Genomic DNA, 27847 nt, shown 5'->3' with positions numbered 1-27847 from the left:
TAAGTCCCAACCTCATGCCACCATGGCAGCTCTTAAGGGATGGCTCAAGTCTTTTCAGCTTTAAGGAGGAAACAAGGTCCAACCGTGAAGAATAGGGAGTAGAAAAAAGACCCAGCTCCAGAAAAAAAAAAACAAAAAAAAAAAACAAAAAAACAACATCTTCTAAGTTTCAGAAGCAAAAATAAATAAAAGTGCCCTGGATACCTGACCCAGTGTAACAAGAACACTGAAAATTTATATTCAAAATACCCAAGCTTCTAGGCCTTAAAGGGGAACACAGGACAGAAAAATACTGAGCTTCAAATTTGACTGCCCTCTGCTGGTCAACAAGCAGAACTTCTGAAGCAACAGCTCTCTCATCTTTACCACCTTCATTTTATTCTTTTTTTTATATATATATATATATTATACTTTATGTTCTAGGGTACATGTGCACAACGTGCAGGTTATGTATGTATACATGTGCCATGTTGGTGTGCTGCACCCATTAACTCATCATTTACATTAGGTATATGTCCTAATGCTATCCCTTCCCCCTCCCCCAACCCCATAACATGCACAGTGGGTGATGTTCCCCTTCCTGTGTCCAAGTGTTCTCATTGTTCAATTCCCACCTATGAATGAGAACAAGTGGTGTTTGGTCTTCTGTTCCTGCAATAGTTTGCTGAGAATGATGGTTTCCAGCTGCATCCATGTCCCTACAAAGGACATGAACTCATCCTTTTTTATGGCTGCATAGTATTCCATGGTGTATATATGCCACATTTTCCTAATCCAGTCTATCATTGATGGACATGTGAGTTGGTTCCAAGTCTTTCCTATTGTGAATAGTGCTGCAATAAACATACGTATGCATATGTCTTTATAGCAGCATGATTTATAATCCTTTGGGTATATACCCTGTAGTGGGATGGCTGGGTCAAATGGTATTTTTCTAGTTTTAGATCCTTGAGGAATCGCCACACTGTCTTCTACAATGGTTGAACTAGTCTACAGTCCCACCAACAGTGTAAAAGTGTTCCTATTTCTCCACATCCTCTCCAGCACCTGTTGTTTCCTGACTTTTTAATGATCACCATTCTAACTGGTGTGAGATGGTATCTCATTGTGGTTCTGATTTGCATTTCTCTGATGGCCAGTGATGATGAGCATTTTTTCATGTGTCTGTTGGCTGTGTAAGTGTCTTCTTTTGAGAAGTATCTGGTCATATCCTTTGCCCACTTTTTGATGGGGCTGGGTTTTTTTTCTTGTAAATTTGTTTGAGTTCTTTGTAGGTTCTGGATATTAGCCCTTTGTCAGATGAGTAGATTGCAAAAATTTTCTCCCATTCTGTAGGTTGCCTGTTCACTCTGATGGTAAGTTTCTTTTGTTGTACAGAAGTTCTTCAGTTTAATCAGATCCCACTTGTCAACTCTGGCCCTTGTTGCCATTCCTTTTGGTGTTTTAGACATGAAGTCCTTGCCCATGCCTATGTACTGAATGGTATTGCCTAGGTTTTCTTCTAGAATTTTTATGGTTTTAGATCTAAAATTTAAGTCTGTAATCCACCTTGAATTAATTTTTGCATAAGGTGTAAGGAAGGCATCCAGTTTCAGCTTTCTACTTATGGCTAGCCAGTTCTCCCAGCACCATCTATTAAATAGGGAATCCTTTCCCCATTTCTTGTTTTTGTCAGGTTTGTCAAAGATCAGATGGTTGTAGATGTGTGGTATTATTTCTGAGGGCTCTGTTCTGTTCCATTGGTCTGTATCTCTGTTTTGGTACCAGTACCATGCTGTTTTGGTTACTGTAGCCTTGTAGTATAGTTTGAAGTCAGGTAAGTGTGATGCCTCCAGCTTTGTTCTTTTGACTTAGATTATTGTCTTGGCAATGCGGGCTCTTTTTTGGTTCCATATGAACTTTAAAGTAGTTTTTCCAATTCTGTGAAGAAAGCCACTGGTTGCTTGATGGGGATGGAATTGAATCTACAAATTACCTTGGGCAGTATGACCATTTGCACAATATTGATTCTTCCTATCCATAAGCATGGAATGTTCTTCCATTTGTTTGTGTCCTCTTTTATTTCATTGAGCAGTGGTTTGTAGTTCTCCTTGAAGAGGTCCTTCACATCCCTTGTAAGTTGGATTCCTAGGTATTTTATTCTCTTTAAAGCAATTGTGAATGGGAGTTCATTCACGATTTGGCTGTTTGTCTGTTATTGGTGTATAAGAATGCTTGTGGTTTTTGCACATTGATTTTGCATCCTAAGACTTTGCTGAAGTTGCTTATCAGCTTAAGGAGATTTTGGGCTGAGACAATGGGGTTTTCTAAATATACAATCATGTCATCTGCAAAGAGGGACAATTTGACTTCTTCTTTTCCTAATTGAATACCTTTTATTTCTTTCTCTTGCCTGACTGCCCTGACCAGAACTTCCAACACTACATTGAATAGGAGTGGTGAAAGAGGGCATATCCCTGTCTTGTGCCAGTTTTCAAGGGGAATGCTTCCAGTTTTTGCCCATTCAGTATGATATTGGCTGTGGGTCTGTCATAAATAGCTCTTATTATTTTGAGATACGTTCCATCAATACCGAATTTATTGAGAGTTTTTAGCATGAAGGGCTGGTGAATTTTGTCAAAGGCCTTTTCTGCATCTATTGAGATAATCATGTTTGTCTTTGGTTCTGTTTATATGCTGGATTACGTTTATTGATTGGCGTATGTTGAACCAGCCTTGCATCCCAAGGATGAAGCCCACTTGATCATGGTGGATAAGCTTTTTGATGTGCTGCTGGATTCGGTTTGCCAGTATTTTACTGAGGATTTTTGCATCGATGTTCATCAGGGATATTGGTCTAAAAATCTCTTTTTTTGTTGTGTCTCTGCCAGGCTTTGGTATCAGGATGATGTTGGCCTCATAAAATGAGTTAGGGAGGATTCCCTCTTTTTCTATTGATTGGAATAGTTTCAGAAGGAATGGTACCAGCTCCTCCTCGTACCTCTGGTAGAATTCGGCTGTGAATTCATCTGGTCCCGGACTTTTTTTGGTTGGTAGGCTATTAATTATTGCCTCCATTTCAGAGCCTGTTATTGGTCTATTCAGGGATTCAACTTCTTCCTGGTTTAGTCTTGGAAGAGTGTGTGTCCAGGAATTTATCCATTTCTTCTAGATTTTCTAGTTTATTTATGTAGAGGTGTTTATAGTATTCTCTGATGGTAGTTTGTATTTCTGTGGGGTCGGTGGTGATATCCCTTTTATCATTTTTTATTGCATCTATTTGATTCTTCTTTCTTTTCTTCTTTATTAGTCTTGCTAGAGGTCTCTCAATTTTGTTGATCTTTTCAAAAAACCAGCTCCTGGATACACTGATTTTTTGAAGGGTTTTTTGTGTCTCTATCTCCTTCAGTTCTGCTCTGATCTTAGTTATTTCTTGCCTTCTGCTGGCTTTTGAATGTGTTTGCTCTTGCTTCTCTAGTTCTTTTAATTGTGATGTTAGGGTGTCAATTTTAGATCTTTCCTGCTTTCTCTTGTGGGCATTTAGTGCTATAAATTTCCCTCTACACACTGCTTTAAATGTGTCCCAGAGATTCTGGTATGTTGTATCTTTGTTCTCACTGGTTTCAAAGAACATCTTTACTTTTGCCTTCATTTTGTTATGCACCCAGTAGTCATTCAGGAGCAGGCTGTTCAGTTTCCATGTAGTTGAGTGGTTTTGATTGAGTTCTTAGTCCTGTATTCTAGTTTGATTGCACTGTGGTCTGACAGTTTGTTATAATATCTGTTCTGTTACATTTGCTGAGGAGTGCTTTACTTCCAACTATGTGGTCAATTCTGGAATAAGTGTGATGTATATATTCTGTTGATTTGGGGTGGAGAGTTCTGTAGATGTCTATCAGGTCCGCTTGGTGCAGAGTTGAGTTCAATTCTTGGATATCCTTGTTAACGGTCTGTCTCGTTGATCTGTCTAATGTTGACACTGGGGTGTTAAAGTCTCCCATTATTATTGTGTGGGAGTCTAAGTCTCTTTGTAAGTCTCTAAGGACTTGCTTTATGAATCTGGGTGTTCCTGTATTGGGTGCATATATATTTAGGATAGTTAGCTCTTCTTGTCAAATTGATCCCTTTAGCATTATGTAATGGCCTTCTTTGTCTCTTTTGATCTTTGTTGGTTTAAAATCTGTTTTATCAGAGACTAGGATTGCAACCCCTGCCTTTTTTTGTTTTCCATTTGCTTGGTAGATCTTCCTCCATCCCTTTATTTTGAGCCTATGTGTGTCTCTACATGTGAGATGGGTCTCCTGAATACAGCAAACTGATGGGTCTTGACTCTTTATCCAATTTGCCAGTCTCTGTCTTTTCATTGGAGCATTTAGCCTATTTACATTTAAGGTTAATACTGTTATGTGTGAACTTGATCCTGTCATTATGATATCAGCTGGTTATTTTGCTCATTAGTTGATGCAGTTTCTTCCCAGCATCGATGGTCTTTACATTTTGGGAAGTTTTTGCAGTGGCTGGTACCGGTTTTTCCTTTCCACGTTTAGTGCTTCCTTCAGGAGCTCTCTTAGGGCAGGCCTGGTGGTGACAAAATCTCTCAGCATTTGCTTGTCTGTAAAGGATTTTATTTCTCCTTCACTTAGGAAGCTTAGTTTAGCTGGATATGAAATTCTGGGTTGAAAATTATTTTCTTTAAGAATGTCGAATATTGGCCCCCACTCTCTTCTGGCTTGTAGAGTTTCTGCCGAGAGATCCACTGTTAGTCTCATGGGCTTACCTTTGTGGGTAACCCCACCTTTCTCTCTGGCTGCCCTTAACATTTTTTCCTTCATTTCAACTTTGGTGAATCTGAAAATTATGTGTCTTGGAGTTGTTCTTCTTGAGGAGTATCTTTGTGGCATTATCTGTATTTCCTGAATATGAATGTTGGCCTGCCTTGCTAGGTTGGGGAAGTTCCTTGGATAATATCCTGCAGACTGTTTTCCAACTTGGTTCCATTCTCCCCATCACTTTCAGGTACACGAATCAGACATAGATTTGGCCTTTTCACATGGTCCCATATTTCTTGGAGGCTTTGTTCATTTCTTTTTACTCTTTTTTCTCTAAACTTCTCTTCTTGCTTCATTTCATTCATTTGATCTTTAATCATTGATACCCTTTCTTCCAGTTGATCGAGTCAGTTACTGAACGTTATGCATTTGTCATGTAGTTCTCATGTCATTGTTTTCATCTCTATCAGGTCATTTAAGGACTTTTCTACATTGGTTTTTCTAGTTAGCCATTTGTCAAATCTTTTTTCAAGGTTGTAATTTCTTTGCGCTGGGTTCATACTTCCTCCTTTAGCTCAGATAATTTTGATCATCTGAAGCCTTCTTCTCTCAACTCATCAAAGTCATTCTCTGTCCAGCTTTGTTCCGTTGCTGGCAAGGAGTTGCGTTCCTTTGGAAGGGGGGAGACATTCTGATTTTTAGAATTTTCAGCTTTTCTGCACTGCTTTTTCCCCATCTTTGTGGTTTTATCTACCTTTGGTCTTTGATGATGGTGATGTACTGATGGGTTTTTGGTGTGGATGTCCTTTCTGTTTGTTAGTTTTCCTTCTAACAGTCAGGACCCTCAGCTGCAGGTCTGTTGGAGTTTGCTCAAGGTCCACTCCAGACCCTGTCTGCCTGGGTATCAGCAGCGGAGGCTGCACAAGAGTGAATATTACTGAACAGCAAATGTTGCTGTCTGATCGTTCCTCTGGAAGTTTCATCTCAGAGGTGTACCTGGTCGTGTGAGGTATGAGGTGTCAGTCTGCCCCTGGTCAGGTATGTCTCCCAGTTAAGCTACTCAGGGGTCAGGGACACACTTGAGCAGGCAGTCTGTCCGTTCTCAGATCTCAAACTCCATTCTGGGAGAACCACTACTCCCTTCAAAGCTGTCAGACAGGGACATTTACATCTGCAGAGGTTTCTGCTGCCTTTTGTTTGGCTATGCCCCGTCCCCAGAGGTGGAGTCTACAGAGGCAGGTAGGCCTCCTTGAGCTGTGGTGGGCTCCAACCAGTTTGAGCTTCCTGGCTGCTTTGTTTACCTACTAAGCCTCAGTAACGGCAGGCACCCCTCCCCCAGCCTTGTTGCCGCCTTGCAGTTAGATCTCAGACTGCTGTGCTAGCAATGAGGGAGGCTCCATGGGCATGGGACCCTCCGAGCTGGGCGCGGGATATAATCTCCTGGTGTGCTGTTTGCTAAGACCCTTGGTAAAGCGCAGTATTAGGGTGGGAGTGACCCGATTTTCCAGGTGTTGTGTGTCACCGTTTCCCTTGGCTAGGAAAGGGAATTCCCTTCCCCCTTGCACTTCCTGGGTGAGGCAATGCCTCACCCTGCTTTGGCTCTTGCTCATTGGGCTGCACCCACTGTCCAACATGCCCCAGTGAGATGAACACAGTACCTCAGTTGGACATGCAAAAATCACCCATCTTCTGTGTTGCTCATGTTGGGAGCAGGAGGCTGGAGCTTTTCCTATTCGGCCATCTTGGTGCCACTGGTTATTTTCTTTAAACTTTTATTAAGACACTTGCAAAGCCCTCTGAAAACTCACATAAACTATGTCCGGAGATAAGTTTTACCTATTATTTTCTTAAAATTTCTTCAAAAGACTGCTAGGTAACATTTTTTAAGAACTAGCTTTGATTTTTCTTTGGAGAATTGTGAATATAAATAAAAGCTACGATATAATAAGGGTTGCTGTGCCTCAAAACTAAAGTTGAATTTATCAATATCTTTAAATGTATTAATAATAGTTTTGTTTAAAACTCTAGTAATTCTAGAGTTGGTGAGTTGCATACAGGCTGATAGAAAAATGACTCTAGAATAAAATATGAATTTATACAAAAAAAGCATTAGAAATTGGAAATATAAAAAAAATTTTCTTTTCATAAATTATTTAAAAGATACATGACCATTAATAATAACATACCAGGAAGGTTAGAACATACATAGCAGTAAAGTAGGTAACAATAGCACAAAGGATGGAGGGTGTGTATAATTAACTACTTGGTTTCCTTTTGTATTTATTTATTTATTTATTTATTTAGAGGCAGAGTTTCGCTCTTGTTGCCCAGGCTGGAGTGCAATGGTGCGATCTCAGCTCACTGCAACCTCTGCCTCCCAGGTTCAAGTGATTCTCCTGCCTCAGTCTCCCAAGTAGCTGGGACCCACAGGCATGTGTGACCACGCCCAGCTAATTTTGTACTTTTAGTAGAGACAGGGTTTCTCCACGTTGGTCAGGCTGGTCTCCAACTCCCGATCTCAGGTGATCCGCCTGCCTTGGACTCACAAAGTGCTGGGATTACAGGCATGAGCTGCCGCGCCCAGTCAAATTACTTGGTTTCAAAAGACTCTTCCATTCTGTGTGAAGTGGTATTACTTCAAAGCCGAGTGTAGTCAGTTAAGGGTGCACACTGTACCTTTGAACAGAGTCACAGCAACCATTAAACAAAATAAAAGGCCTGGACACAGTGGCTCACGCCTGTTACCCCAGCACTTTGGGAGGCCGAGGCAGGCAGCTCACTTGAGCCCAGGAGCTCAAGACCAGCCTAGGCAACATGGTGAAACCCCACCTCTACTAAAAATACTAAAATCAGCCAGGTGTGGTGGCATGCACCTGTGGTCCCAGTTACTCCAGAGGCTGAGATGGGAGCATCGCTTGAACCTGGGAGGTTGAGGCTATAATGAGCAATGATTGTGCCACTGCACTCCAGCCTGGGCAACAGAGCAAGACTCTGTCTCAAGAAATAAGTAAGTATATAAATAAGACTATTAACTAAAAAGGAAACAGACAACTAAACAGTATTTAGCACAGAATACTAAAATACTGCTTGATTAACTCAAAAGATGGCAGAAAAGGAGAAAAAAACTGGGAAATTTAAAAATGAATAGCAAGACAATGGACTTAAATCCAGTCACAGCAGTATTTACATTAACATTGAACCAAACACTCCAAATGAATTTTCATTCTGGTAAAAAAATCAAAACTCAATTATATGTTATTTATAAGAGACCTGCTTTAAATAAAGACACAGATAAGGTGGAAGTAAACCAAAGGAGAAAAGATAAACTATGTAAATACTAAGGGTGAGAAAGCTGACATGGCTATAACAGTATCAAGCAAAGCACTAAAATAAAACTTTAAAAAAACAAAGCAGACTTCAAGACAAGGAATATTACTAGAAAGGAAGATCAATTCGCAAGGACTAAAGGAGGCAATTCACGAGAAAGACATTCAGTATTCATCAAGATAAACCATGCAAGCCCTTAGTTAACGTAAAGGACTAAAATCAGGCTATGTTCTCTGACCACAATGAAAACACCAAACATTTGGAAATTAAACACCACACTTTTAAATAATCTGTAGGTCAAAAAAGAAACCAGGATGGAAGTAAGGGAATATTTTCAAAGTTGATAATAAAAACACAACATATCTAAATCTGTAGGGGTAAGGCTAAAGTAGAAAACTAACGGAATTGTATAGCTTTAAACGTAGAAATGTGTAAGGTCAATTACAGGCTTCCACCTTAAGAGGCTGGAAAAAGAACTCAATATAAATAGAAGAAGAAAATAATAGAAATAATAGTAGAAATCAATACAATAGAAAACAGACAAATTTTTTGAAAAAATGAAAGCTGTAAGTTAGTATTTGGAAAGGATTAATACAATTTGTAAACCCTTATCTAGACTGATCAGGAAAAAGGGAAAAAACACAAATTATCAATATTAGAAATGAAAGAAAGGATAACATCGCTACAGACATTAAAAGGAGACATGGCTAATCATTTCATGTAAACAATTCTAGCAACTTAGATGAGTGTAAAAATTATCTGAAAAACACAATTTTCAAAAGCTAATACCAAAAGAAAGAAAATCCAACACTGAGTTTTCCCAGCCTAGAAAATTCCTGGTCCAGATGGCTTCACTGATAAATTCTATCACACATTTAAAGAGAAAGTAACTCCATTTCTACACAAACTTTTTCAAACAAAAATGGCAGGAAGAAGGGATACTTCCCAGCACATTACATGAGCACAATTCAAAGCAAGCTAACAAGGACATTACGACAAAAGAAAATTACAGATCAGTATTATTCATGAACATAGATGCAAAAATTCTCAACAGACTAAATGAATAACAAATTGAATCTAGTAACATGTAAAATCAATTGTGTATTATGACCAAGTGGGATTTATCCCAGGATTAAAAGGTTAGTTAAAATTATCTGGGTACAGTGACTCAGGCCTGTAATTCCAGCACTTTGGGAGGCTGAAGTGGGTGGATCACCTGAGGTCAGAAGTTCAAGACCAGCCTGGCCAACATGGTGAAATCCCGTCTCTACTAAAAATACAAAAATTAGCTGGGTGTGGTAGTGCATGCCTGTAATCCCAGCTACTCAAGAGGCTAAAGCATGAGAATTGCTTGAACCCGTGAGGCGGAGGCTGCAGTGAGCTGAGATTGCACCACTGCACTCCAGCCTGGGCGACAAGAGTGAAACTCCATCTCAAAAAAAAAAAAAAAAAGTTAGTTAAAATTAAGATATCAACGTAAGAAAGAGAAAACCAAATTAAGATAATTTAAATTTAATTTAAAACCAAATTGAGAGAATAAGAGAAAACTCATATGAAAATTAAATAATCAAATAAATTTGTATGAGCCTTGACAATATTCAATACCCACTATAGTAAAAGCTTTCAGTCAGCCAGGAAGAAAAGAAATTTCCTCTATGTAAAACCTACAGCTAATATCATATTGAGAGTGAAATACTGGATGCTTTCCCTCTAAGATCAGGAATAAGGAAAGGATGTCTACTCTCACCACTTCTATTAAACATAGTAATGGGGATGTTAGCCAGTGCTCTAAGGCAAGAAAAGAAAATAAAAAGCATAAAGATTGGAAAGAAGATGTACTCTTAGTTTTACTTGTGGACAGCATGATTTGCTTAGCAAATCTTAAGACATTTATTCCAAAAAATCTCTAGAACAATTAACTGAATTTAGTAGAATGGAGGATACAAGATCTATGTCAATATCAACTTTACTTTGATATGTTAGCAACAAACAATTGGAAAGTATATAATTTTGAAAACACAATAGCATAAAAAAATTATACCTATGTGTAAATGGATAAAAGATGTCAAAGACTTGCACATGGAAAACTAAAACACTGCAGATAAAGGTGACAGAATTAAATGGAACAATATTGGAAGCCTCAATATTGTTAAGACGTAAATTCTCTGCAAATTGATCTATGGATTCAATGCCATCCTAATAAAGAATACCTAGACATTTTTGTAAGAATGACAAAATGATTCTAAAAATTCATATGAAGATACAAAGGACACAGAATAGCCCCAAATAACCTTGTTTTAAAAAAGGACAAAGCTGCAGCACTCACACTATCTGATTTCTAAACTGTTACAAGAGAGATTGTAGTATGGCATAAATAGAGAAAAATAAACAAACAGAATAGTGCATGTGTATAGATATGTCCACATACATAGTTAATTGGTTTTCAACATAAGCTATAAGGTGATGCAATGGGGAAAGCCTTTTTTAATAAATGGGGTAGAGTAACAGGATACCTGTATGTGAAAAAATAAACTTCAACCCCCGACTTCACACCAGACACAAATATTAAATCAACATAGATCAAAGACCTATAACATAAAAGTTAAAGTTATAAAGCTTCCAGGAAAACACAGGGTAAATCTTCATAACATGGGGTACACAAAGATTTTTTTAGGATATAGCAAGTACTAATTATAAAAGAAAATGATGATAAATTGGACTTTGTCAAAATTAAAACCTTCTGCTCCTCCAAAAGGCACCATTATAAAAATAAAAGTACATTGCTAAAGGGAGTGTGAAATGGTACAACCATCTGAAAAACAGTTTAGAGTCTCTTAAGATTAAATATATACCTATCCTATGATCCAACAGTAGTACCCCTAAGTATTTATCAAAGAGGAATGAAAACATAGGCCACAAAATGACTTTTACAAGAATGCAGCTTTATATGGATAAAGCAGCTTTATCCATCCAGCCAAATATTGAAAACAGCCCAGTAACACTGAATAAACAAATTATTGAGCATTTATACAACGGAAGACAACTCAGCACTAAAAAGCATGTACTACTGATATGTATAATGTGAATCAATCTCAAAAACATTATGAGTGAAATAATTCAGAAACAAGACTACATTATTGTATGGTTTCGAATTCTACAAAGTTCTGAAACAGGAAAGATTAAGCCATGGTAACAGAAATTAGATCAGTAATTGCAGAGGGGGTTGGAGGTGGTAAAAGGCATAATAGAACTTTCTAGGGATCATACAAATGTTTTATATCTTGATCTAGGATAGTGGTTACAATTAAAATCAATACAGTCTATTGTATATAAATTATACCTCAATCTGAAAAGCAAATGCAAAGTTAATTTAAATTTACAACTTAAAATTGAGATGTCAAAGTCAACCCTTCCTGAAGACTTCCCCAAAGGAACATGGTTACTCTTTCCTATGATCTGGTGTACTTTGGTATAGACGTATGAGAAGTTTGTCAAGCTGGAATTCTACATCACAAACATTATAATAGCTACAAAGAAAGTAGACAAAGAAATGTTTACTCCAACACTTATGTGAAAAGATGTTTGTAAATTTTAAAAGTTACCTGAAAGATACTATAAGATCCTAGAGCATGGTAACTCAATATTATAAATATTACTGAAATGCTTGAGAAATTTATGTATCAGTGTTTCTTAATGGGGATATTATTAGAATTCTGGGTAAGCTAAATTAAGTGAATTTGCCCTCTCACGCTGTGCAACGTTTAGTATCACTGGCCCCAAGCCACAAAATGCCAGTAGCACACAACCCACCCCACCCTTCACTGAATCACTGTGTCAAAACACCACCACTTCACACATTTCCAAACACCCCATAGAAGTACAGTTGAGAACAGTCTATAAGCTAATGGTCAAAAACACATATAAGCAGCATTTAAAAAAATATCTAATTACTAGACTTAATCTACCTTGCCATTTTATTTCCTAAACTAACAATTTAACTAACAATTACCTTTACCTACTTAATTTCCAAGGACAAATGTACATGCTTTTGTTTGCTATATGTAATACCAGTTTGGGACGATGAAGAATAACTGATTTTGTTGAAATCCCTAATGAGGGAAGCCAAATACAATCACTGAAAGCACTGTCAACAGCAACAAACTATAACACACAAGAAATAACATTAGCAAACTACTGAGAGAAGTAATAAATCTAGAAGATGACCTGTCATGAACAGACCCTGTGAATGGCCCATTTACATGTAACACTGGGTTAAAACAACAAAACAACCACCAAACACCTGGGTATTCCCATGGTGTTGTTTGTGCCAGAATAGTAGCAAACAACTAAATCTCCTTGAATAACACAAAGTTAAAGCCAGCAGATGGTTTTAATATTTAAACTTGTTGCAATAAAAACACAACATAACCATTTAATGACAAGGTTTGTAAGGCTTCTAGCATCTACTCATACATGTAGAATTAAGAAGGAACACTGAGGAGAAGAACAAATAATAAAAATGGATACAAGACCACATACATGCCTAGTGCTAAGAAGCAGAAGATGAATTAAACTGGCACATGAGCCTAGAAGAAGAGATTGAATTCGTAAGTTTTCCCAAAGAAGAGCACAGGGCCAGATGGCTTCACTATTGAAATCTATCAAACATTTAAAGAAGAATTAACACCAATACTTCACAAACTCTTCTACAAAAAAGGAGAGGAGGGAACACTTTCTAATCCATTCTCCAAGGATGGTATTACCCTGATACCTAAACAAGCTAAAGACATCATGAGAAAACCATTGCAGACTATTATTCCTTATGAATATGGATGCAAAACTCTTCAATGAAATACTAGCAAGCAGAAATTAATAGTATATAAAAAGTGCTATACACCAATAACCAAGTGGAATTTATCCCAGGAATACAAGGTGCGTTCAATACATAAAAATCAATCAATGTAATACACCTTCTATAGATAAAGAAAAAAAAGCACAATCATCTCAAAAGAGGCAGAAAAAGCATTTGAAAAAACTTAACGTTCTTTCATGATAAAAAGACTAAACAAACCATAAATACAGAAGGCAAACTTCCTCAACCTTAATAAAAAAAAAGCATCTGTGAGAAACCCACAGCTAACATCACACTTACTGGTCAAAGACTGAACTCTTTTCCCCTAAATTCTGAAAGAAAAAAGGATGTCTGCTCCACCATTTCTATTCAACTAGTACTGGAGGTTCTAGCCAAGACAATTAGGCAAGAAAATGAAATAACAAGGCATCCAGAAGTGAAAGAAATACAACTACCACTATTTGCATATAACATGATCTTGTATATAGAAAATCCCAAGAAACTCACAAAAAATTATTAGAACTAATAAACGAATTCAGCAAGGCTGCAGGATAAAAAAAAAAAAATCAATGTACAAAACTACATAGTAGTTCTATACACTGACAATGCACAATCCAAAAATAAAATTAAGAAACCAATGCTATGTACAACAGCATCAAAAAGAATAAAATATTTAGGAAAAAAATTTTAACTAGTGGTACAACACTTATTCACTGAAAACTATAAACACTGTCGAAAGAAACTGAAGAATATCAATGAAAAGACTATTTAATATTGCTGAGTTGGCAATACTACCCAAATTTGTCTATATATATTCAATGCAATTCATATCAAAATACTGTCTACCTTTTTTTCTGGTTGAAACTAACAAGCTGATCCTAAAATACACATGAAAATATAAAGGACACATAATAGTCAAAATGATCTTGAAAACAAATAGACTCACACTTCCCAATTTCAAAATTAACTACAAAGTTATAGTAATCAAAACAGTGTGGTACTGGTGTAAGGACAGATACATAGATGGATCAAATAGAATTGAGAGCCTAGAAATAATTCTACATATCTACTATCAACTGAGTTTTGACAAGGCTGTTGAGATCATGCAATGGGGAAAGAATAATGTTTTCAAAAAATGATGCCTGGATAGCTGGATACCCACACACAAAAGAATGAATTTGGGCCCCTACCTCATGCCATATACAAATATTAACTCAAAGTGGATCAAATACGTAAATGTAAGAACTAAAACTATAAAACTCCTAGAAGAAAATATAGATATAAATTATTGTAACACTGGATTAAATAATGGTGTTTTTGGATATGACAACTAAATACAAGTAACCAAAGAAAAAAATGATAAATTGAACTTATTTTTAGAAAGTCGATGTACAAACAGTCTAAAGCACATGAAAAGATGCTCAACATCATTAGTCTTCAGGAAAATGCAAAGCAAAACCACAATGAGATACTACTTCTACGCACATTAGAATGACAATAATAAAAAATTTAAAAAGACAATAACAAGTGTTGGCAAGGATGTGGAGAAAGTAGAACCCTTGTGCATTGTGGATGGAAAAGTCAAATCATGTAGTTGCTATGGAAAGCAGTTTGGCAGTTCCCAAAAACATCAAACATAGTCACCATATGACCCAGACGTTCTACTCTTAGGGATATACCCAAGATAAATGAAAATATATGACCACCTAAGAAGTTGTATATGAAATGTACATAGCAGCATTACTCATAATAGCAAAAAGTATAAACAACCAAATGTCCATCAGCTGATGAATGGATAAACAAAATGTATATTCATACAATGGAATATTATTCAATCAAAAACAAGAATGAAGTATTGATACATGCTACAATACAGGCAGACCATGAAAACATTATGCTAAGTGAAAGAAGCCAGATACAAAAGGCCACATGTTATATGATTCCGTTTATATGAATGCCTACAATAGGTGAATCCTTACAGACAGAAAAGTAGATTAGTGGTTGTCAGGAACTGACAGGATGACTGCTAATGGCTAAAGAAACAAGCTATGTCTTTGCAGGGTAATGAAAATGTTCTGGGATTAAATAGTGGGGATGATTACGCAGTCTTCTGAATATACTAAAAAGAGCTGGATTGGGCACTTTACAAAAGTGAATTTATTGTACATAAATTATATCTCGATGAAAAAAGAAGTTGGCACACACCTGACAAGCCAAAACACGTTCAAATAAACACTTCAAAATCAACCTATGTTTACTTTTCCTTCAATAGTTCATGGAATTCTTGAGAAAAATGCATATGTAAACAGAAGCTAAATAGGGTACACTAAATATTATTATAAGGTATACTTAAACAATTCATTGTTTTTCATGTAAACTCAGTATTGTGGGTAACGTTCATTGAAAATCTGAACATCTAACTGGGACAAATTTCACAGAGAAATTAACCATCATTTAAACTATGGAAAGGTAATAGAGTTACCAACCACTTTTCCCATAAACATTGGTTTGTTGTTAATCAGCACTCATCGATCACTTTGGAAAACCCTCTAGGACCTGACTGATACTTACTATAGGCAATCCTATATAACAGGCAATTCATGCTTCTCATAGTTACTGAAGTGTAAACCAAAGAGCTGCATAAAGGCAGAAAGAGACACGTACAACATTATGGAATAACTGGACCTGTGAGAACACTACAACATAAGGAGAGTAATGGTACTCTAAATTACAGAAGAAGCAAGCAGACGGAGTGTTTCAAAAACTCATAGAAATTATGTTAAAGCTGGACAGTCTTTTAAAAAAAAAAAAAACTTTCTTAGCATAAGCTCATGATTAGGCTAACTATAATTAAAGTGATTTGAAGAAAAAATACCATGTAAAGCCTCAAATATTACACATAAAACACCATCAACACACAATTTGCCCTGGGAAGAATAGTAACTGGAATACTTAATAGGACAGTGGAATGCAACACTAAAAATACTTGAGGAAGACATGGGAATCTTAAATTCTGTGAGCTCAATATTTTGCTAATAATAAACTGATAAAAAATTTTCAGTTTAACAACAAGTATCTATGGCTGGCTATCATGGCCACCATGCTAACAAGGTGCATTATGGACTGCCCTCATACATTTCTAATCATGCTTTGTGTTAAGGTGGAAAAGGCCATAGTGGCATAAATCGAGCACTGCTATGATAAAGAAAGCTAACTGTTTGGACTACTAAATTCCAAGGAAGCTGAGACCTAGCTATTGCACTTAGTAACGCTAGTTGAACAAAGGGAGGGAGGGAGGAATGAATAAATGAATGAATGAATGAATGAATGAATATGAATGCCATCTCAACAAGTATATTACGACTCCTAAATAAAGGATGGAAAGATTACCAATTCAATTCAAAAGACTGAGAGATGACAAATGCCATCATGGATTGTTTTTTAAAATAATAATATCCAGTATTGAGATGCTAATAAACACTTTCATACAACACTGGTAGGAATGTAAACTAGTTCACTTTAAGAGGAAAGCAATTGGCAATACATTTTTTTTTAGATAACCTTTAATTTCTTTTTATATTTTCTACAATATACATACATTGATTTTGATTAATATAAACATTTGAAATTTAAAAATTCACATTAAAGAGGAAGGCAGGAGCTAAGAGAAATCACCAGTCTGAGGAATCAAAAGGTATGAGTGACAATAACAGGAAGGGGACCTGGGAAGAGCTGACAGTGAAAAGCCCACTGGAGATAAAACACTAAGAGAAAGTGGGAGGACAGATTCCACACACTAAGTGTAAGAGAAGAGGGGAAGCTTTGGAGCTCCTGACTAGGACAACAAGGCGGAGCAAGGCTCATGGAAAGGGGGTCAATCCCCACTTCAGATTAAATGAGGTGCATGTTGCCTTTAAAATCCAAACATGTCTCTCTCTTTGTGAAGGGAGAGGGGCTGACACAAGTTGTCTTTCCTTGGAAAGGGTTTCTCAAAAAGCTCCAAACTACTGAAGCCCTAGAAAGTTCACCAAGATAGTAGGCCCCTACATTTCTGTGGGAGTCATTGCTCACCCTCTGGTATGCACACACCTTACTAAACTGTCAAGAGGTGTTGTTACTTTTTGATCACCAGGTCAATCAGCATGGTACTAATATAACGGATAGGCAAAATATTTGGAAGGAAGAAGCTATCCAGGTCCTTTGCATACGACTTAATACGTCATAAGGCTTAATACAGCCTTGAGGTAGGTTACTAAGAGTGTAATGCAAACCTTGCCAGTCAAAAGTAAACTGATTCTGATGGTCTTTACAATAGGTATACAGAAAAGAAGTGTATGCCAGATCAATATCTGCATACCAAAAGTCAGGATTTGTATAGATTTGCTCTAGCAACAAAAGCACATCTGGAAAAAATACCTGCAATTGAAATCACCTTGATTAAGTTTATGGTAATCCACTGTCATTCTCCCAAGACAAACAGGCAAGGGGAATGGGAATGTAATAAGAATCACCACTCTTGCGTTTTTCAAATCCTTTATGGTAGCTCTGCAACTCCTCCAGGAAACAGTTTACTATTTTGGTAGGTAGACACCATTCTAGTGGCTTCCATTTTACTTTTTCTCACTCCCATGGGTCAGGAAACCAGTGTGGGAACGCTGTTAGTTGCTGAGTATGTCTATTCCAATTCCCCATTCCAGGAATGTGGAAATAACCATGCTGTGGGTTCAGGGTCCATTGTGAGGTAGACCTATTCCAAAACTCCATTAACTAATGGAAAACAATGGTGTTTTGGGTCTCCTAGATTTCCTATACACTGAGCCCCAGTGTCTACCAATCCCTAAAGTGTCTAATTATTTCCCCTTCCCCAGTGCACAATCACCTGGCAAATGGCTGCAGGCCCTCTGAGGAAAGGCTAGAAAGAAATTCACAGTAGAATTTCTCACTGTGAGGCAGGGTCTTTCCTCAAGAGGACCTGGCTTTTCCTTCATTCAAAGGTCTTGGGGTCTGTAAACTGGCTTAAATCTGGGGACTGGTTGTGGGTGTATAATTCTTTATTGAGATCATCGAAGTCACATATCTGTTTATCAGACCTAGAGCTTATATGTTTATACAAATCAAGGAAGACTAAATAGATTGCCCATCTATTTCCGTTCTAGGGACACCATGATCACCTAGCCAATATCAAAGATCTCTGCAGCTCAGACTATTCTGATTACTGCACTGACTTTGTGGACTATTACAGTAACCACACTCACCTTGTCTTTAGCAATTAAATGACACTACTTGCCACTGCCACCTGGGATCCTATCATTCCCAATGAATTCCAGGAGCCCAGTTTAAGGTCAGCAGTTCCCCTGTCATTACTAACTTAAAGCGAATAGCCAACAGAGCTCCTCAAGGGTGGTGAGGCTCCCCTCATGAATAGAGAAATAAGGAAACTGTAAGAATTAGGAGCACAGGTCTTTACCTCCATTCTCTTCCACCAGGCTACAGGGGACCGCAGTTTTTTGAAGAGTTCCTTATTTACTTATTATAGCTGACTTGTTAAATGTTTAAACAGATTTATTGTCATCTAACACTTTTTATAAATATGATGTCAATTCAGTAGAATTTAGAGCATGCTGTTACTTTAGACAAAGCAGCTCCTTACATTTTAAGATTTTTTTTTTAACATTCTGTTTTGTTCAAGCTTCATGAACAAATCTGCCTCACTTATTCATATAATGACCTAAACATAAATCTGAATTTTAATTGGGTCTTTTTTTGAGAATTCCTAATTTCTCATAGCTTTGATAAAATGAATATCCTCTGGACCCACATGTGTGATCAGGACCTACATGATAAATCCACTCTAGCATCCCAATTTCTCCAAGCCTTTGGATACAAATATTTATAATATACAAATAAAGTTCTATCATCTATCTCAATTTCACTTTCAGGCCACCTTCTGATCTAGCTTTAAGTCAACCAACTGAATTAACTGTTAAAGCCACTCCTAGCCTTCTCTCTCATCTAATATCTTCTGTCTAGTATCTCTATTGGTGAGTCCATATCAATAACTTCAGCCTGATCCAACTTTACATTCCTTCTACTCTGAACCTACACCCTTAGGATCCATTCCCACACCATCCCCCCAGGTAACTGCAAGCAAAATCAGGTGCTTCACTCAGTGTGCATCGCATCCTGCCTTATTATGGGTGACACTTAGTACCTCATTCTCTGGGGGCTGCTGGAACTTGAGGCTGATTCTAGGTATAGAAGCAATGAGAGGTGGTGAGGATAGGTCCTGAGGAAGATCAGTAGTCCCATGTTAAGGCAAATTCCTTAAGGGAAGCCAATACGGGTGCTATAGGAGACTAACCTCCTTCAGACAGACAGGGGTAGAAGGACTGGAAAGGGAGGTTCAATAGAATTAGAACTGAGGAGTTCAAGGTACCCAGTTTCATCGGAATCTGCTCATATCTCTCATCCCAATTTTCCACTCTTTCCCAACAAATGTACACTTTAACCCAAGAGATCTTACAAGATTGGAAGTTCAGTTTGCACTGTAATTCAGCCACCTGCAGGAAAAGACTTTGGATTTGGTGTCTAGAAATCTCTGCCTTTGGCTACAAGAGATAAGGATTTCTTTTAGGGCAATCACAGATGATTTCACTCCCTTATGTGGACGCTGAGCTCAGAATTTACAGCCCTTTTCTTCCTTAAGTTCTCCAGTATATTTTGAAGGAACCAATCTATCTCATTATTATTGTCACTAAAATGTTATGTGGTAATAAATACTTCTTCTCCCAAAGCCTTGCCTTCTAAGGGCATTTAATTTCTACTGTCTACAAGTGATAATTAACTGTTTTGCCACTGCATGCCACAGACCACCAGTGTCCCTTTTGCCACTAGAGACAGGATCATTATTGCTGTTAGATCTGATTAGACCAGAGAACCATCTTTTAAGGTGCTAGTCCTCCGCAGCTACCAATGGTACAAAGCCCTGTATTAGTTAGCATTTGACCAGAGAAGACTAGAAATGATACAAAATATGGCATTATCAGAGATTTGGCCAGGTGTAATTGTTAACCTAGTTAAACAGTTCATGTTCAGCTGTAACTCTGCATCTGGTGCTAGGTCTGGCCCAGGGTTCAGAGGAGCCAAGAGAGAAGAGGAGCTAAGGAGCCCAGCTGCTGGGCAATGCCTATGCCAGCCCATGCCAGCAACGCCTTTGAGCTGCAACAGCATCTGTTGTCCTCTCCCTGATCTTCTAAGCATAAGAATATGTCTGCAATTTCACATTTACCTTTCCAAGTCAAAATGCTTCACGGCCCTTGCTAACAATGCAAAAGAAAAAAAGAAAAAAGAAATCTGGGAAACAGTTCCAGCTTAGCTAGTTTGACACAATACAAGTCCAGCACACCATCTTTGTCTTAAAAACAAACAACTTTCTTGGAGCAGTCCCGAGTTTTAACTTCTAACTCTTCTATCATTGCTTATTTCTTTCACTATACCTTACATTTCCAACAGGGTATTTCATTTTCCCCAACTGCTTTTCTTTCAAATAGCCTTCTAGTCTAGTGTAATGGTTGCAAAATATTCCATTTCCTTTCTTTTCCCTTTTTCAGTTTCCTTCTGCTTCATGCCTTTTCTTCCATATTCTCCCTTTTATCTTTCACATAAAGGTTTTTCCTCAAATATCAGGTGATCCTTGCCAATCTGTTGCTATTTAGAAGTAATGCACCTGACTATTAGTATTTCAGGCTTCCTCTCTCCTCTCTTAGGCTAGTTATTTTTCTCAGAATGAATGCCTCTAGTCACTAGTTTGAATCAACTTTCAAATTCTACTGAATACCCTTACTGCCATTTTTCTCCTTTCTTCATTATTTTTGTTAATATATGTTTTCAGCCTCTCATTTATGTAGGACTTGTGAAGAAACAATAAGCCAATAATATGCAGTTTAACATATTTCACAGTAAGTCCATAAAGATAGCCGACAAACCGTCAACTTTTAAGTCTTTGGAAAATTTTAAAGACCCAACTAAAATTCAGATTTATGTTTAGGTCATTTATGAATAGCAAGGCAGATTTGTTCATGAAGTGTGAATAAAACAGAATGTAAAAAAAAAAAAAAATCTTAAAATATAAGGAGCTACTTTGTCTAAGGTAACAGCACGTTCTAAATTCTGCTGAATCTATGTATTTATCAAAAGAGTTAGATGATAATAAATCTGTTTAAACATCTAATAAGTCAGCTATAAATAAATAAGGAACCCTTCAGAAAACTACGGTCCCCTGTAACCTAGTGGAAGGGAATGGAGGTGAAGAGCGATTGCTACCTGTGCCCCTTAAGGAAATGCAAATTAAAGCTGGGCCTTTCACGTGAATAGACTTTTAGTTAAATTACTTATCTACCTTTTCAGAGGGAAGAATCACCTGTGACAACAACAAGAAACAGACAATTATCTTTAAGAAATACTGTTTGTCCCCAAAAGGTTTTAAGCCTTTGGGCTTTCCAAAATAATTTCTGGCTTAGTATTTCAATTATAACCTAACCCTATCCTCAAATGATGAAAACTAGCAAATATGGTAAAGAAAATGACACCTACTTAAGATCATTTAAATATCCATAAGAATTCAACCTGGTTCTCTATTTGAAAATGTACATATTTCCAAGTTATAAAAAAAACTATCCCTAAATGATTTTAATACTTAAATAAATGTTTTAAAATCTAAGTATTTCTCATATAGGGTATTTTAGAGGTTGTTCAACACTTCTACACCATGTTTCCATGTAAAAACAGAACTTTGACCTTTGAAGAGAGCACAAAGGAATAGTAGAGATGCAATAAATAAAAAATTGCAGTGACAAACATTCTTAAATGATTGATCATATCTATCACTAGCAAGAAAATGGAGAAACAGGCACTCAATCAGCAGTGGAAACTTTTGGAATGCTTTTGGTAAGCATTATGAGTGTCTATTAAATTTTGTGCATATCCATGGACCTAGAAGTTCCACTTCTAGAAATCAATCCTGTAAAACAAATGATTACATGAAGATAAAACAGGATGCTCATTATTTATAATAAACAAATGAAAATATTCTAAATGTCTATCAATGGATATGTACCAGTATGGGAAAATGTCTATGACGGTTAATTTTATGTGCCAACTTGACTGGGCTAAGGGTTACCCAGATAGCTGGCAAAACATTGTTTCTGTGTGTCTATAAGAGTGTTTTGGGAAGAGATTAGCATTTGAATCAGTAGACTGAATAAAGAACCACCCTTACCAATATAAGGATGCATGACCCAATCAGTTGAGGACTTGGATAGAACGAAAAGGTAAAGAAAGGGCAAACTCACTCTCTCTTCTAGAGCTCGTACATGCATCTTCTGCCTTCAGACATCAGAGCTCCAGGTTCTCATTCCAGTATTTACACCAGTGACCCACCTCCAGTTAATTCCCCATCCCCATTCTCAGGCCTTCCGCCCTGGACTGACAGTTACACCATACCACTGGCTCCCCTGTTTCTCAGGACTTCACATTCAGACAGAATTATACCAACAACCTACCTGGGTCTCCAGGTTGTAGACAGCATAGCATGAGACTTCTCAGCTTCCATAATCATGTGAGCCAATTCTCATTTTTAATATCCCTGTACATACATGTATATATGTATATCCTACTGTTATGCTCCTTCTGGAGAATCCTATTAATGTCCAAGACACATTGTCCCACAAATTATAGAATAGTGCTTTTAGGATGATCCCATTATAGTACTTAAAAGCACACATTTCTTTGGACATGTACTTGGGTTCTTCTACTTACTAATTATAGAACTTCGGGTAAGCAACTAATCCTCTCTATATCACAATTTTTTCATTTGAGGAAAACAATAGTATGATCTTACAGAGGAATTATGAGGACTAATGAAGATAATACATTCTAATTGCGATAAAGGTAAACTGTGATTATTACATATATATTTTAAAAGCACATATATAAAATGATTGTATTAGGTTGAACTATCTGAAACTGCCAATACTTAATTAACAACTGTTCACCTAAAAAAACGGCAAGTTCATATGGTTTAACCTAATATATGCATGGAAATTTTCAGAAAGACTATCCAAGGAAAAGCTGTTTTAAATATTCTTCTATTGTTTCCTTACAAGGGAAAAATACTCTTCTATACCACTTGGACATTTTAAATGTGAAAATAGTTAAACATTCCCTCCTCTCAAATAAAAAGCTATCTATATCCCTTGCTTTAAGCAGTACTATCTTAAAAGCATGGCAGACATAGGAGATCCCCCTTTCTTTCCCCCTAAATCAATAATCATTTGTTGATTGAGCAATCTATCTTCTTTTATTACTCTTCTAGGGAGATTCCACATCATTTTAGAGAAACTTAAAGAATGCTGGTGTGCTCACTTTGGCAGCACATATACTAAAACTGGAATGATACAGAGAAGATTAGCATGGCCCCTGCACAAGATAACAAGCAAATTCATGAAGCATTCCACATTTTTACATATATTTCATAAAATGTTGGCGTTGGAAAACATGTTGGAGATTGTACACTTAGGTAAATTCATGCTAGTTTAAACACTGTCAGGAAGTTATTCCTCAAATCTACTCTAAATATTACAACCCAAAGAGATCTGGTTTCAATAATTCTATAACTCTTCCTTTATAAAATGAGTGGAAATAAAGAAGTTAAGAAATAAAAATAAAATAATAGGCCAGGCGCAGTGGCTCACAGCTGTAATTCAAGTACTTTAGGAGGCCGAGGCAGCAGATCATCTGAGTTCAGGAATTTGAGACCAGCCTGGGTAACATGGTGAAACTTGGTCGCAACTAAAAATACAAAAAATTCTGTAATTTTTTGATGATCATCAAAAATGATGATCATATATCATTTTTGTGTTATTTGTGAAGAAATAAAGCAAGTGAATAAAGGGTTTTTAACAATTGTAACTAATGCAAATCAGCAGTGGCATCAGGTGAGGTGGCATGTGCCTGTGGTTCCAGTAACTCAGGAGGTTGAGGTGGGAGGATGGTGTGAGCCTGGGAGGTGGAGGTTACAGTGAGCGGAGATTGCACCACTGCTCTCCAGCCTGGGTGATAAAGCAAGACCCCATCTCAAAAAAGACAAAACCAAAAACATTCTATCAGGTACAGTCAAAGAACTATGTACAGCACTGAGTTCGAGAAGACCACCACAAGTCTGCTGCTTTGGAAGCCCTATCTTACTACATACTGAAGTGATTCACGGTAAGAAAATAGTGTAGAAAATAATTAAGTCCACAAATTGCTACTACCACATTCTCTGAAGATGACAAAGCTATGGACTCCGTCTCACTCTGCCTCCTGCTTTTTCCTCTTACCATGACACACATGTCAACCATCAGAGTTCCTACTGTTCATGGACAGACCCCTCTCCAGTACCATCCCTCCTCTACAAGACATTCCCTTCTAGCTTCCCAGACTTACTTTTTGGTTACAAGCAGGAAGCTTCTGCTGCCTGCTGAAAATCAGATTCATGTAGTATACTTTCATAGCTCCAAAAATTGATTTTGTACAATTTTTTAGACATGGTATTATGTAAGGTTAAAGTACAACTTATCTTTGAAAAAAAAATTAGCCAGGCGTGGTGGCAGGCGCCTGTAGTCCCAGCTACTCAGGAGGCTGAGGCAGGAGAATGGCATGAACCTGGGAGGCGGAGCTTGCAGTGAGCGAGATTGCACCACTGCACTCCAGCCTGGGCGACAGAGCGAGACTTCGTCTCAAAAAAATAAAGAAATAAATAAATAAATAAACATTGTTATTCTTGTTGGATCATTAATAAGGCATGCAAAATATTTGAAAGTATAGGTAATGGGGAAAAAGAGATCCTTTCTAATCCAAGGATCTCTAATTAACACAGGAAGTAAAGTGATTAATGTTTTAAAATTCCAAAGAACCCCAAACACATCACCGATGTAATACACATACACAACACACACATACAAATCCTCTAAAAATCTTAAAGTAGGTGTTATTTTACTGTATCAATATCTGTATGGCCTACATTAATTTAAAAACTAATCTCATACATATAACTTCAAGCCACAGAAGTAAAAGAAAAGGACACATTTCAAAGCACTCCCAAATAGTACATTTTAACTATTTCTCCACCCTCCTGTGACCCACTAGCCAATAAGCTTATGGTATAAATATCTTTATTCAAAATTGTAATTGATACTTGCTGCTCTTTTGTCAAGATAACATGAGGAGATAGTGGCAGATGCTATTCAATTTTAACAAGACTTCAGAGAATATCAAGTGTAAATTTCCAAAGGCTAGGTTAATATATAAATTATGCAAATAGATGTTTAATGAGAAAAGTTTTGCTTTATCATAACAAAAAATACTCAAGGACAAAGGTCTAAAACTAATTTCTCCAATCCCTTAGCAACAATAAAGGTAATCTTCAAATGCTAAGGCACTATGTTTTTAAATGTTACATTTTTTAAAAAACTACCATCATTCCATTCAGTCTTCCCAACTGAGAGTGCTCCCTTTTAGTAGGAAAAAACCTGCATTAAAACTGAAGAGTTACCCTCTGAAGAACTAGATTCTACTCCCACTTCCCTCTGGGATTATATGCTGATTCTAAAGAATTTAACTCAAACATGTTAAGATTTCAGGTTCCCATTGATAAAGAAAGAAGCAAACAAAAAGCAAAGCCTTTGTTTCCAGAGTACAGAATATTGAAAGTAAAAATGGTTTCATACATCATTTTTGTGTTATTTGTGAAGAAATAAAGCAAGTGAATAAAGGGTTTTTAACAATTGTAACTAATGCAAATCAGCAGTTTACCTAAACTTTGAAAGAGCATGCAATAAGGCTCTCTCCTTTTTTCTTTTATTTTTTTCTTAGGCAGGGTCTTGCTGTGTCACCCAGGCTGGAGTGCAGTGGCCTGATCACAGCTCATTGCAGCCTTGACCTTCTGGGCCAAGCTATCCTCCCTCCTAAACCCCCCAAATAGCTGGAACTATAGGCGCACACCACCAGGCACTGTGTTTTTTTTTTCTTTTCTTCTTTTTTTTTTTTTGTAGAGACAGGGTTTTGTGACCCACCCTCCTCAGTCTCTCAAAATGCTGGGATTACAGGCATGAGCCACTGCACACAGCCTGTCTCTCATTTTGAAAAGAAAAATGCCTTTAAAGTTAAAACACCATGAATAAAAAATCAACAACAAGGAAACTAGTGTTCAGCTAATTTCAAAATAAGAATTGTACTAAAAATGTCACCAGCTGATTAAACATGTATTTTCAATTCAAGTTGACATTATAGTCATCCCTTGGTATCCTTGGGGGACTGGCACCAAGATATAGATACCAAAAACCAAAGACACTCAAGTCCCTGATATAAAATGGCATAATATTTGCATGTAACCTACGCACATCTTACCGTAAACTTGAAATCACTTCTGGATTACTTATACTAAATAATACAACGTAAATGCTATATAAATAGTGTAAGACTGTATTTTTAAACTTAGTCTAGTTTTTAATTGTTGTAGTGTTATTTTTTATTATGTGGTGTTTTTTCCCCCGAATAATTTTGATCTGCAGTTGGTTGAATACACAGATGTGGACAGAACCCACAGATACAAAGGACTGATTATACTTAAAAGTATCTGACCAGTATCTCAGCTTAAAGTCCAGGAAGTACAGGGGAAAATACGCATGCCTGAGTTCTCAAAACTAAAGAAGCACCAAGTGACAGACAATTCAATATATCCATATCCAAGTTAGTAAACATCTGATTTGAAACTAAAAATTAAATAATTTTGCATTTTATTGTAGAGAAATCACATAATGGTTTTTATCATTGTTTTGAACACAAATAGCACATTCAGTTTTCTCCCTAACCAATGGATTTTCTCAGATTAAAACACATAATAAATAAAAACACCTAAAAATCTGTTTACTTTAAATTAGAAAGTATTCTCTAAAATTTGTGACAAATTCAAATGAGAATAAGAATTGATGCTCAGAAGAGATTAATGATTAACATTTCAAATTCACTATGGGCCATTAATGCTACTGATAAAATACTATTAAAAGCTGAAATAATGGCATTATTACTACGATTACAAATATGACAATTCATTAAGCACTTATTTGAGGCCAGGCACTAATTAAGTACTTCACATAAACCAATCCTTAAGACAGGCAATATGCCCATTTTACAGGTGGGGATAAGACAGGTATGGGGTTTAAAGAATTCATCCAAGGTTACAAAGCTTAACAGAGGCAAGAAGCAAACCCAGATTTTTGTGAGTTCAAAGCACATGTACTTATCCCATGTGCTCTGATGATTCCTCACAAAGCAGACATTTAACAGAATGTGTTGTATAACGTTACTATGGTAGACAAGTAAGTCAAGAACTTAGACATGCCTATAATTCACTCTCAAAGGAATTATAATATTATAAATATATGGAGGAAAAAAAGTTACAAATAACTCTTCTTGCCACAAAAGAAAATGTATGCTAACAAGGCATATTTATAGGAATATACTTAATGATGAAATAGCACACCCCAATTTAAATAAAATATTTATACACATCATATACAAATGGACCAAAAACAAAGGGCAGTGAGTTTTTCTGTACTAGAACAACTCAGTAGAGTTGTTTCTAGTAGAAAGATAAGTTCTGTGCTGAACTAGTTTTTCCATACTTTCTTTTTTTTTGAGATAAGAGTCTCACTCTGTCGCCCAGGCTGGAATGGAGTGATGTGATCTCAGCTCACAGCAACCTCTGCCTCCCAGGTTCAAGTGATTTTCCTGCCTCAACCCCCACAAGTAGCTGGGACTACAGGCATGTGCCACCATGCCCAGCTACTTTTTGTATTTTTAGTAGAGACACGGTTTCACC

General features: G+C 36.9%; 1 protein-coding gene and 1 non-coding gene across 3 annotated transcripts in view; one reads left to right on the top strand and one right to left on the bottom strand.

The window, feature by feature from the left end:
* Nucleotides 1–27847, bottom strand: part of TAF4B (TATA-box binding protein associated factor 4b) — a 151407-nt gene that overhangs the window by 7454 nt on the left and 116106 nt on the right. The window lies entirely within an intron of this gene.
* On the top strand, nucleotides 23342–23447 carry LOC112611798. The gene has a single exon (XR_003116759.1). It is a non-coding gene; the product is annotated as a U6 spliceosomal RNA (small nuclear RNA).

This window comes from Theropithecus gelada, chromosome 18 (genome assembly GCF_003255815.1).
Source record: "Theropithecus gelada isolate Dixy chromosome 18, Tgel_1.0, whole genome shotgun sequence".
Taxonomy (NCBI): domain Eukaryota; kingdom Metazoa; phylum Chordata; class Mammalia; order Primates; family Cercopithecidae; genus Theropithecus; species Theropithecus gelada.
This window is presented reverse-complemented; position numbering and strand designations above follow the sequence as displayed.